Raw genomic sequence first — 12,190 nt, forward strand, 5'->3', positions numbered from 1 at the left:
TCATTTTCATTATATGACACCAGGGATGTGGACCAGGCAGGTATTACAGTATTAGTTTTCACTTTGAAAAGGTACATTTGTGAGGTACACCATTCATTAACCAGGACCATATGATAATTTTTATTAAGCTATTATATTATTTAAATGTACAATATTGAAGGAAGTGCACAAGATGGACAGGTCATTTCATTTGCACATTTTCTTTGTGTAGTCTTGCTCCTTTTTTTCTGCATGTGTATAATTATCATTATTAGTGTTGCTTTTTTTATTACACCGCTCTTTGCCGTTTATACTGTACTTATACTTTATTAAACCCCTCTGTGTTTAATAAAGTGTTTTCTGATTCTGATTAAGTGAAACAGCACTGATCATAAAATTTGATTATAACCTGGATCACTGTTGAAATGCCAGGCAAAGCCAGAATTTTCAGCTCGTGTACAGCATTAGCTTTAGCAGCATTAGCTTTAGCAGCTAACGCGGTCTTTCTGCCTTGGAGACTGATGCCATGTTTGCACAAAAAATATTTTAAGGAATCAACGCTCCAACGGCAAAAATAATCAGTATTTGGCGAATTAAACTTTTACTGATTCTGACATTTGTGCCAACATGATGAAAGCTTGACTTGGCTGCATGGTCACTTTTGGAGCCATGGTTTGGCCGACCTTTTCAACTTTTGTAATATTGTCAGAATTAAAAATAGAACGAGCATACAACATCTCTCTGCAATCCCTTACTCTCTGACCGTGGGAACATTTTTGCACAAACTGGAACACTCTGTGCAAACTGTAGAGCTACTCTGATACCAAATAGATTTACCGCATGCCATCTCAGTGTGAGCTGAGCTCTACGTTTCAATCAGAAATACAAACATCTGCAGCCTGATATGAATTGCACGAAAGGAAAAAGGTCTATTTCAAGAAAAGTAAGATTCACAGGAGCCAAGTCAAGCTGAGCATGTAGAAGCCACACTGAAACGAGAAGAATATGTTTATCAAGGTTTTACTAACCCAACTACTTCATGTCACTTAAGTCTCAAGTCAAGGCCATTCAAATCCAAGTCAAGTCAAAAGTCCTCGGGGCTGCACGCGCCGCATGTCGGTACGGGGGGGGGACCTGACTTTAGCAATAACTAAGGCTCATGCCGTGGGCGGCATTGATAAAAGGTGATCTGGGGCCGGCGGGGCGACTTGCAGCATCCCCTTGGTGCCCTAGGTGGCTGGGGATGTGGCCATTGTCCTTAGGCGGGCTACTCCCAGTGCTGCTTCTATTCCGGGTCCTCTCGGCTTGGGATCTTGTGGGGCTGCGCTAATGGGGGGTGGCCTGGGGTTCCCTGGCTCTCGCTCTTTCTGCTGGCATGGCTGCATCGACGGGTCCGGGGCAGCGTTTGTGTTTGCAGTAGCGTTTTTAGCGCATACATTGATCTACGATGCACTGGCATGCCTTGGGATGTGGGATAAAACTCGTACTGGGCTTAACCTTAGACACGTTGATCCCAAATACCTGTTTTAGGTAGAACCACTCACTCCTTCCCTCTGTCCACAGCCACCACCATTATACCTAAGCTTCACACTTGTCACCAGAATGGCTTGATTACACAACACAATAAGCACAATATGCTCAACTCCAACTTCACATCTCGCTCTCACTTTAAGATAACCAACTCTTCCCCACCCTTTCTATTTCCTACCTTGAGTCTCTCGTCCCCAAAAGGTCCTCGACTTTAATCTACAAGTTTTAACAACTCATGAGTACAAAATGTACCACAGCCTGCAGCATTTTACTCAGCAAGTTTATTCAACTTATATAAACAATGAATTATTTGAACAGGGAACATATTTGTCAAATAATAGTGATAATCTGACTTAATTCTTTTATAAACAAATCAATCCTGCATCTTGTCAGATTTTTAAATTTTCACAGTTCCTCTGTTAGCCAGACAAACAATAATCAAACTGGGAAGTAGAACCAGGTATCATTTTCTCAAATTAATTATTAATAATGGTATAATTTTTAAATCAAAATGATATCACTTTTGGGATCATTTTCTCTGCGAGTGTGTGCACGTTTCATCCCAGCTTAATGTTTTGGTAACACTTTACTTGAAGTTTAATACATAAGGCTGACATTTCGCTGTCAATATCTGTCATTAGCATGAATAAGGTGTCATGAAGGCTGTCATTAAATAATGTTTGCTAAATTATGACACATTTGGAGCTATGTTGGCATTTTTTGGGTTAGGTGGGGGGATATAGTGGGGTTAGGTTAGGGGTTAGGGTAACAATGGGTTAAGGTTAAGGGTTAGGGTAACAAAAGGTTAGGGTAAGGGGTAAGGGGTTAGGGGTAACGAAGGGTTAGGGGTAAAAGTAACAAAGGGTTAGGGGTTACCGTAATTAAAGGTTAGGGGTTAAGGTAATGAAGGTTTAGGGGTTATGGTAACAAAGGGTTAGGGTAACAAAAGGTTAGGGTAAGGGGTTAGGGGTAACGAAGGGTTAGGGGTAAAAGTAACAAAGGGTTAGGGGTTACCGTAATTAAAGGTTAGGGTTAGGGGTTAAGGTAATGAAGGTTTAGGGGTTAGGGTAACAAAGGGTTAGGGTAACAAAGGGTTAGGGTAAAGAAGGGTTATGGTTCGGGGTTATGGTAATAAAGGGTTAGGGGAAACGAAGGGTGAGGATTAGGGGTTACGGTAATGAAGGGTTAGGGGTTAGGGTTTAGGGTAACTTAGGGTTAGGGTAACAAAGGGTGAGGGTTCGGGGTTACGGTAGAGAAGGTTTAAGGGTTAGGTTAACGAAGGGTTGGGGTTAGGGTAACGAAGTGTTAGGGTTAGGGTAACTTAGGGTTAGGGGTTAAGGTAACAAATGTTTAAGGGTTAGGGGTTAGGTTAATGAAGGGTTAGGGGTTAGGGTAACGAAGGGTTAGGGTTTAGGGTAACTCAGGGTTAGGGGTTAGGGTAACAAAGGGTTAGGGTAAGGGGTTGGGGTAACAAAGGATTAGGGGTAAAAGTAACAAAGGGTTTGGGGTTGGGGTTAGCGGTTAGGGTTAGGGTAACGAAGGGTTGGGGTTAGGGTAACTTAGGGTTAGGGGTTAAGGTAACAAATGTTTAAGGGTTAGGGGTTAGGTTAATGAAGGGTTAGGGGTTAGGGTAACGAAGGGTTAGGGTTTAGGGTAACTCAGGGTTAGGGGTTAGGGTAACAAAGGGTTAGGGTAAGGGGTTGGGGTAACAAAGGATTAGGGGTAAAAGTAACAAAGGGTTTGGGGTTGGGGTTAGCGGTTAGGGTTAGGGTAACGAAGGGTTGGGGTTAGGGTTAGGGTAACAAAGGGTTATGGTTAGGGGCTAGGGTAACTTAGGGTTGGGGTGAGGGTAACGAAGGGTTAGGGTAAGGGGTTAGGGGTACTGAAGGGTTAGGGGTAAAAGTAACGAAGAGTTAGGGGTTAGGGTTAGGGTAAAGAAGGGTTGGGGTAAAAGTAAAGAAGGGTTAGGGGTTAGGGTAACGAAGGGTTAAGGTTAGGGGTTAAGGTAACTAAGGGTTAGGGGTTAGGGTAACGAAGGTCAAAGTCCTGTTTGCCTTTGGAAGGCAGTGCCGTCCCACAAGGGTTTGAGAAAACATGTTCATGTTCATTAATAATAATTGCATTTCATAAAATCTTTTGTCATGGAAAGGTAGGAAATCAAGTCTTTTTAAGTCCATAGGCTCAATTCTGAGTTAATTCATGATTCATTGGTTTTCAAGTTTAAGTCGAGTTGTAAGTCCTTCGGGATTTTGTCAAAACAAGTCTAAAGTCATCAAATTTGTGACTCGAGTCCACAACTTTGGCTCATATTTTCTCAATAAAGTCCAGTATAACTGTATCTAGTTAAGGTCATTGGCCAAACATATCTATCTATAAGAGCTGCAGTGACTATGGAAGATAAACTCATACACTAAACATATTGTGCCTTAGAGTTGTCATTTACATACTTTCATTGTAATATCCAGAATAACTGTTTCTCCAATAAATGCATAATATTTTCCCTCAGACTCTTTTCTTTTCCTCTGGCCTATTTCCTGCTTATTGAAGGGGCGTGGGACTTGTTTCACATCATAAAACAATATTTCCACCACCCCCAGTTATTCCCTAAATAGATCATTCATTCTTTCGTAGGCTCAACCCATTTACCAGATGTCCATAGGCTTTAGTAAAGTGACAGAAGCAGCCAAGGCTGCAGAGGAAAGGTCCATTTAAGAAAAAAAAAATGGAATTCCATCTTTTCCATCAATTGTAAGGTTTTGATTTTTCTACAATCATCATAGCTCAAGCTAAGGGATTATTGAACTGTAATAAAAGATCAAAAACATACAGAATAATTTTGCGTTTACTGACCTGAGCATTTAGAAAGTGCAGCTCGGTTAAAAACAATGGACACCCCAGCCTAAAATAAACCATGCTAAAGATCTCCGGGGTAACTGTGACAGTCTGACTGACATTACAAAACAGCTGCCCGGAGATTTCGCACCCATGCTGGCAATTATTCAGGCGCCCTATTGCCAATTAGATTGCTCATTTGTGAATACTTCATAGTCTGCTGTGATTAGAGTCCACAGTTATGGCTGTCATTTGTCTTTACACGTGCAAGTTCCTCGACTTGTGACATACAGTAACTATTGTGCTGCTGGGATATGGAGAACGAACTCTGTCTGGTTTCAATAATTCAGTTACATCTGATTCTGTAACTTCATCACAGGGACCGTTTCGTCTGTTTCCACAATCCTCCACCATACATTACTGCTCAATTTTCAAAAAACAATGAAAAAATCTGTGTTTATTGTGTTATGGCAAGGAAAGCTAATCATTCCCAATCTGAACCAATGTAAACATGATGAGGATAACATTCCTTAACCAACTCCTTATGCCTATCAAGGCCCCAGACTTGGGTACCATCACTGAGTTACTACTACACAACAATGGCTGAGGATAGGTGTTTTAAAGTGACGGTAGCAGCAGCACCGTGGCAGCTTACAGTCAACAAACGGCCTTACGTCCATCTTGTTATCTATCCTTTTCATCACCTGTCCCCGAAGGCTTGTCCAGCTGTTGATGACAAGGATGTCATCATAAATGGAGCTATATACAGTATTTGTAATCCTGTCAGACCAACAACAAGCAAGGTTTTCTTATGCTTTCATGAGGTAATAGGGCAGACAGGGGTAACTGGTGGCAGTTTTGTGCAGCCCCCAAAGTAAATGTACCAAATGGTTTCAGAAAACACAAAAGTTACAGGACAACAAAAAGCCACAAAAAATGAAAAAAATCAACAATATGACATAAAAAACATTCAAAATGATAATAAAATACATAAAGAAAACAAAAATATGCAAAAATAACTACAGAAATACACATAAATATCAGAAGCTATACAATAAATGACAACAAAAGTAAACAAAAATAACTCCAGAAATTACTTTAAAAACACCAATTGATTTAAAAAAAAAAATACACAAAAACCGCTGAAAAACATCAAAAACTACAACAAAAATGCGCAAAATGAATTTAAAAAAATAGACAAAATAACAAAAACTTCACAAAACGACAACAAAAATGCACAAAATGAATTTCAAAAACAGACAAAATAACAAAAAATTCACAAAAGAACAAAAACAAACCCTTTGTTCTTTCCTGTAGTAATGCTGATATTTGTCATTAATCGAAAAGTTGTGATGAATGTTGAAAATGTGGCCCTCTGTGATGGGCCTGGTGGTAACATTTGGACTCAGTATCTACAATTATATAGGACAAAAAAATTCTGGTGTGCTTCACGTGCAAAAATGATCAACGTGCACATGTGCTTCGCTTCCTTTTCCCCCTCATTGTATGGCCTTTACTATAATTCATTAAACAGGGGCCCATGCGGTATATGTGTCTTTGTGTGTTCACAGATGTGTTCTATACGACCAGCCTCACCCTTCAGATGGTGGGAAAAAGCCGGAAAATCAATCGGCACCTCAACAGCACAACTGTCCCAAAACTTTTCCTTCTTTTGTCACCGTTTCCTGTTTTTTTTTTTTTTTTTTTAAATCTCTGTTTCAGATGTATGTAGAGTTGTTTCTCTGTAGAGATATTGCGTGTTCATTCCCACGCCTGTGTGGGATTTTTAACTTTACCCCATTACAAAAAACCAACAACCTTTCGGTGCATTAGCATGTACTTAGTAGATGTGCTGCACAGTCACATACAAAAATGCAGGACTTTTTTGGGCATGGCAGATGGAAATGAGAGCTATAGGCTTTTTTTTTTGCGTAAAGAAAATGTCATTCCGTGCATTGTGTTCCAGTTGCAGCTCCCACAAGCCCATTTTTGGCACTTTGAGTAAAGGCGGGAGAGGCCAGCGTGGGTGCTCTGACTGGTCTGCTGTGCAGCCTTGTTCAAACCACATGGAAACAAACTGTGAAACATTCTTTGTTCTAACACCTTCCTATCAGAGCCTGAATCTGCTCCTTCAGCTGTGGAGCTTTAGAGAGATATATTTATTTTGCAGATACAGAAGAACCGATCCATATGGGGTGCTGAATGTAAAAACTGGGTCACTGTTTCATAGCCGACATATTTTGAACATTCAGCTAAATTGCCTTTCATTTGAGGCACATTAATGTAAAACAGCATATTTTATATCATTGTTAAAAATGTGTAAACGAAAAAAAAAATTTAAATGTAAATGTTAAATGTAAATGTAAAAGTTAAATATAAATCTAAATGTTAAATCTAAATTGGTTGCCTAGTGTAAAGCTAAATGTTTAGAAATGATACAAAGTGGGCAGGTCAGCGCTTGTCGATCATGCGGCCCCACCCACACTCCACACACCCCACCCTCCAAAGTCTTCTGCATCCTCTGTGTCTTCATCACTGGAATGCCGGTACTCTCAGCAAATCTACGTCTGTTAAACTGTGTGAGAGCAGTTATTCACACATTCCCTCAGCGAATGTGTAGCCCATACACCGGTCACCACCGCTCTTTCGAGAATGTTAGTTTGTAGCAATCCCGCAATGTCTCACTCTTCCCCTCTCCTCACTCACTGAGCCACAGCTAGTGGTGTGGGTGGGGCCTCGTGATTGACACGCGCTGACCTGCCCACTTTCCATCACTTCTAAACATTTAGCTTTACACTTGGCGATCGATTTAACATTTAGATTTAGATTGAACATTTACATTTATAGTCAACATTTAGATTTATAAACATTTAGCTTTACACTTGGCGACCAATTTAATATTTAGATTTATCATATAGATTCAGATTCAACATTTACATTTATATTCAACATTTAGATTTCCAAACATTTAGCTTTACACTTGGTGTCCGATTTAACATTTAGATTTATATTCAAGATTTAGATTTATAAACATTTAGCTTCACACTTGGTGACCGATTTAAAATTTTGATTTAACATTTACATTTATTTTTCATGTGTACACATTTTTAACAATTAAATAGAACATGCTGTTGGTCAAAATATGTCGGCTATGAAAAGGTGACCGAGTTTCTATAGATTCGGCACTTCATGAATCCAAGTTAATATAATGTAAATGCTAAACGTGCTAAATCTAACAGTCACCAAAATCTTTCCTGTGAGAAAGTCCATTAATCTTCCACGAAGGGTGTGTTGCGTGATTGAAGGTCTGTAAAAGCATAAAGCTCCACCTAATTGTTATCTCTAATCGAGCTCAGATTTTACAACAATGACCTCATGCTTGGCCCCGGGGCCGCTGTGCTCACAGACATGATGAAAACTACAGACACGTTTGTCTTTCATTTCAGGGTCTGATTTTATTTAATGTTTTTATGTATACTTTGAACCCACGTGAGCACACTGAGCACTGTGTTGGAGTGTCACCATGCATCCAAAGACGTCACTGCAGCTTTCGTCATGGCTCGGTATCCACTGAGTGCACAATAGGAGCAGTGTGCACGGTGCACGGTGCCAGACAGCGATGGAAAACAGACGGGGCCCTCACTGCACTCTACAGTGTGTACGGCACGTTGTGGAGGAGGACACGAGATGACTACAATGTCAATGAGAGAAGATGAAGTGATGACAGACAAGAGGTGAAAAGAGGGACAATATCTCAGAGCACGTGTCAAACTCAAGGCCCAGGGGCCAAATCTGGCCCTTTAGACCATCCAATTTGGCCTGCAGGGAAGAAAATAAAAAAAGACAAAAAAAACATAAATGACTGTGTAAATTATGATTGTGATGAATGGTCCACAGCCATGAAAGCAGCATGTGTCGCTTTTAGACTGAGAACAATTTCTAACACCATGAAACGGTTTACGTCATTGACTCCACCAAAGAATGACACTGTCACTACAGCTAGAGCTACAGCTACTGCTACTGCTACTGCTACTGCTACTGCTACTGCTAGAGCTACAACTACTGCTACTGCTACTGCTACTGCTACTACTACTACTACTGCTACAGCTACAGCTACAGCTACTGCTACTGCTACTACTACTGCTACAGTTACTGCTACTGCTACTGCTACTGCTACTGCTACTACTACTACTACTGCTACAGCTACAGCTACAGCTACTGCTACTACTACTGCTACAGTTACTGCTACTGCTACAGCTACTGCTACTGCTACAGCTACTGCTACTGCTACTGCTACTACTACTGCTACAGCTACTGCTACAGCTACAGCTACTGCTACAGCTACAGCTACTGCTACTGCTACAGCTACAGCTACTGCTACAGCTACAGCTACAGCTACTGCTACAGCTACTGCTACTGCTACAGCTACAGCTACTGCGACAGCTACATCTACTGCTACTGCTACTGATACAGCTACTGCTACTGCTACAGCTACAGCTACAGCTACAGCTACAGCTACTGCTACAGCTACAGCTACAGCTACTGCTACTGCTACTGCTACTGCTACAGCTAGAGCTAGAGCTACTGTTACTGCTACAGCTACTGCTACTGCTACAGCTACAGCTACAGCTAGAGCTAGAGCTAGAGCTAGAGCTACAGCTACTGTTACTGCTACAGCCACCGCTACTGCTACAGCTACAGCTACAGCTACTGCTACAGCTACAGCTAGAGCTAGAGCTAGAGCTACAGCTACTGCCACTGCCACTGCTACAGCTACAGCTACAGCTACAGCTACAGCTACTGCTACTGCTACAGCTACTGCTACAGCTACTGCTACAGCTACTGTTACTGCTACTGCTACAGCTACAGCTACTGCTACTGCTACTGCTACAGCTACTGCTACAACTACAACTACAGCTACTGCCACTGCCACTGCCACTGCCACTGCTACTGCTACAGCTACAGCTACAGCTACAGCTACAGCTACTGCTACTGCTACTGCTACAGCTAGAGCTACTGTTACTGCTACAGCTACAGCCACTGCCACTGCCACTGCTACAGCCACTGCTACTGCTACAGCTACTGCTACAGCCACAGCCACTGCCACTGCTACTGCTACTGCTACAGCTACAGCTACAGCTACAGCTACTGCTACAGCTACAGCTACAGCTACAGCTAGAGCTAGAGCTACAGCTACTGCTACTGCTACAGCTAGAGCTAGAGCTAGAGCTACAGCTAAAGCTACTGCTACAGCTACAGCTACTGCTACTGCTACAGCTACAGCTACTGCCACTGCCACTGCCACTGCCACTGCTACAGCCACTGCTACTGCTACTGCTACTGCTACAGCTACAGCTACAGCTTCTGCTACAGCTACAGCTACTGCGACTGTGACTGCGACTGCGACAGCTACAGCTACAGCTACTGCTACAGCTACTTCTACAGCTACTGCTACTGCTAAAGCTACTACTACTGCTACTGCTACTGCTACAGCTACTGCTACTGTTACTGCTACTGCTACTGCTACAGCTACTGCTACTGCTACAGCTACAGCTACTGCTACTGCTACTGCTACAGCTACTGCTACAACTACAACTACAGCTACTGCCACTGCCACTGCCACTGCTACTGCTACTGCTACAGCTACAGCTACAGCTACTGCTACTGCTACTGCTACTGCTACAGCTAGAGCTACTGTTACTGCTACAGCTACAGCCACTGCCACTGCCACTGCTACAGCCACTGCTACTGCTACTGCTACAGCTACTGCTACAGCCACAGCCACAGCCACTGCCACTGCTACTGCTACTGCTACAGCTACAGCTACAGCTACAGCTACTGCTACAGCTACAGCTACAGCTAGAGCTAGAGCTACAGCTACTGCTACTGCTACAGCTAGAGCTAGAGCTACAGCTAAAGCTACTGCTACAGCTACAGCTACTGCTACTGCTACTGCTACTGCTACAGCTACAGCTACTGCCACTGCCACTGCTACAGCCACTGCTACTGCTACTGCTACAGCTACAGCTACAGCTACAGCTACTGCGACTGTGACTGCGACTGCGACAGCTACAGCTACAGCTACTGCTACAGCTAGAGCTACTTCTACAGCTACTGCTACTGCTAAAGCTACTACTACTGCTACTGCTACTGCTACTGCTACTGCTACAGCTACTGCTACTGTTACTGCTACTGCTACTGCTACAGCTACTGCTACTGCTACTGCGACTGCTACTGCTACGAGATCGCCTGATATGTGTACTAATTGATAGAAAATAATTAATAATAAAATTTCAACCGAATTTTAATCTTAATCAATCTTAAACATCTGTATTCTATATGTTCACTTGCTGAAATACAAATCTAGTTTCAATAAAATCCAGTATGAAATTATTTGAGTTGGTACAACTTGTCACTAATCCTGTCTTTTCTGTATTTGTAACACAGTATAACAAAAACATGATCAAAAACTGATTATAGAAAAATGTCTTTTTTGACATTAAAATTACATTTTAAATAAAATGGGGTCACATACACACTGGACTAGCTGCTATCCCAGTGTGTGTTGCATTTCTACACCTACTACATATCATAAACGGTCAAAAGAAAAACTGCTGATTTAGGTTTATTAAAAAGTGCTTTGAACAGGGGTGCACATAAGTGGTGCACAGATGTGCAACCAAAACAAGCAACGCACAGCAAATCAAATGTTGTCATGTACGTTTGAAATGTAATGCACCTGAGATTTGTGGACAGATAGAAGTGAACAACAAAAAAATTGCTCAAACTTAAAATATTAACTGAATACAGGTATGAAGTACGGTGAAGAAACTATAGGGTGTCTCTTACACTGCAAACAGGATTATACACGGGTGATTGCAGATATATATTTATATATATTTTAAATGTCGCTGATCCCTTTCTGTTTGTTTTAGACGCTCTGGCTCCTGACGTTAACCTGTTTCTGCCCTTGTGGATCATGGTTTGTCCATTAATAAATATTATTCTAGCACTTATACAAATACAAACCTTACAAAGAACAAATACGTTCTTTTAATTTGTCTTCAGATGTTTTAGCAATGATTAATATAAGCTACAAATACAGTATGCTGTATATGTACAGTTTTTTTTTTTCTCTCATTCCTGTACATGTTCAGGTAATTTCATTTTGAAAAACTATAATTTCTGCTAATATTTTCTTTATTTGACTGCATTTTTGCATTTCATTAGATTACTACCCTGACAGGAAGCGTATTTACTGTGCGGGGGGAGGCGTTCACAGCCCCCCCACCCAAACACAAGCAGCACACTCAATGACTGTGCAAAAACATTTTGTTGAGGAAATTATTAATGTTTGTTAACCTTAAATATTGCTTCAGTATATACTTTATGGTGTCATATACATATTTAATTCTAGTATCAGTGCTTTGTCATAAATGAATATGGGCTCTTTGAGTTTCAGCTGTGTTGATTCAAAAAGGATTTGATTTTCTTTCAGCAAAATCAGTTTCAATCCCACAAGTTTGATAGAAAAAGAAAAAAAAAACGAGCTCTTGTTTCCACACAAGAGTATAAACCAATTGTATTGTCTCTCAGTATTTTTTTTCACTATTGAAAAATCTTATTTTACATTTAGAGTTCACGCCAACCATGCAAACCCACATCAATGTAGACAAAACAAACATACCAGAGCCAAAGCAATAAAAGAGTAAAAAAATAAAGCCGGCAGGATCTTAACTCTCAGCTGGCAGAGGGTGCAGCTGTCGTCCTGTCTTATTTCACAGAGACTCTTTAGCGGTCACTAAGTATTCCCAGATTAAAAAAGCACACCACAGGGACCGAGGAGCGT

Source organism: Gouania willdenowi, chromosome 22 (genome assembly GCF_900634775.1).
Source record: "Gouania willdenowi chromosome 22, fGouWil2.1, whole genome shotgun sequence".
NCBI classification, from domain to species: domain Eukaryota; kingdom Metazoa; phylum Chordata; class Actinopteri; order Blenniiformes; family Gobiesocidae; genus Gouania; species Gouania willdenowi.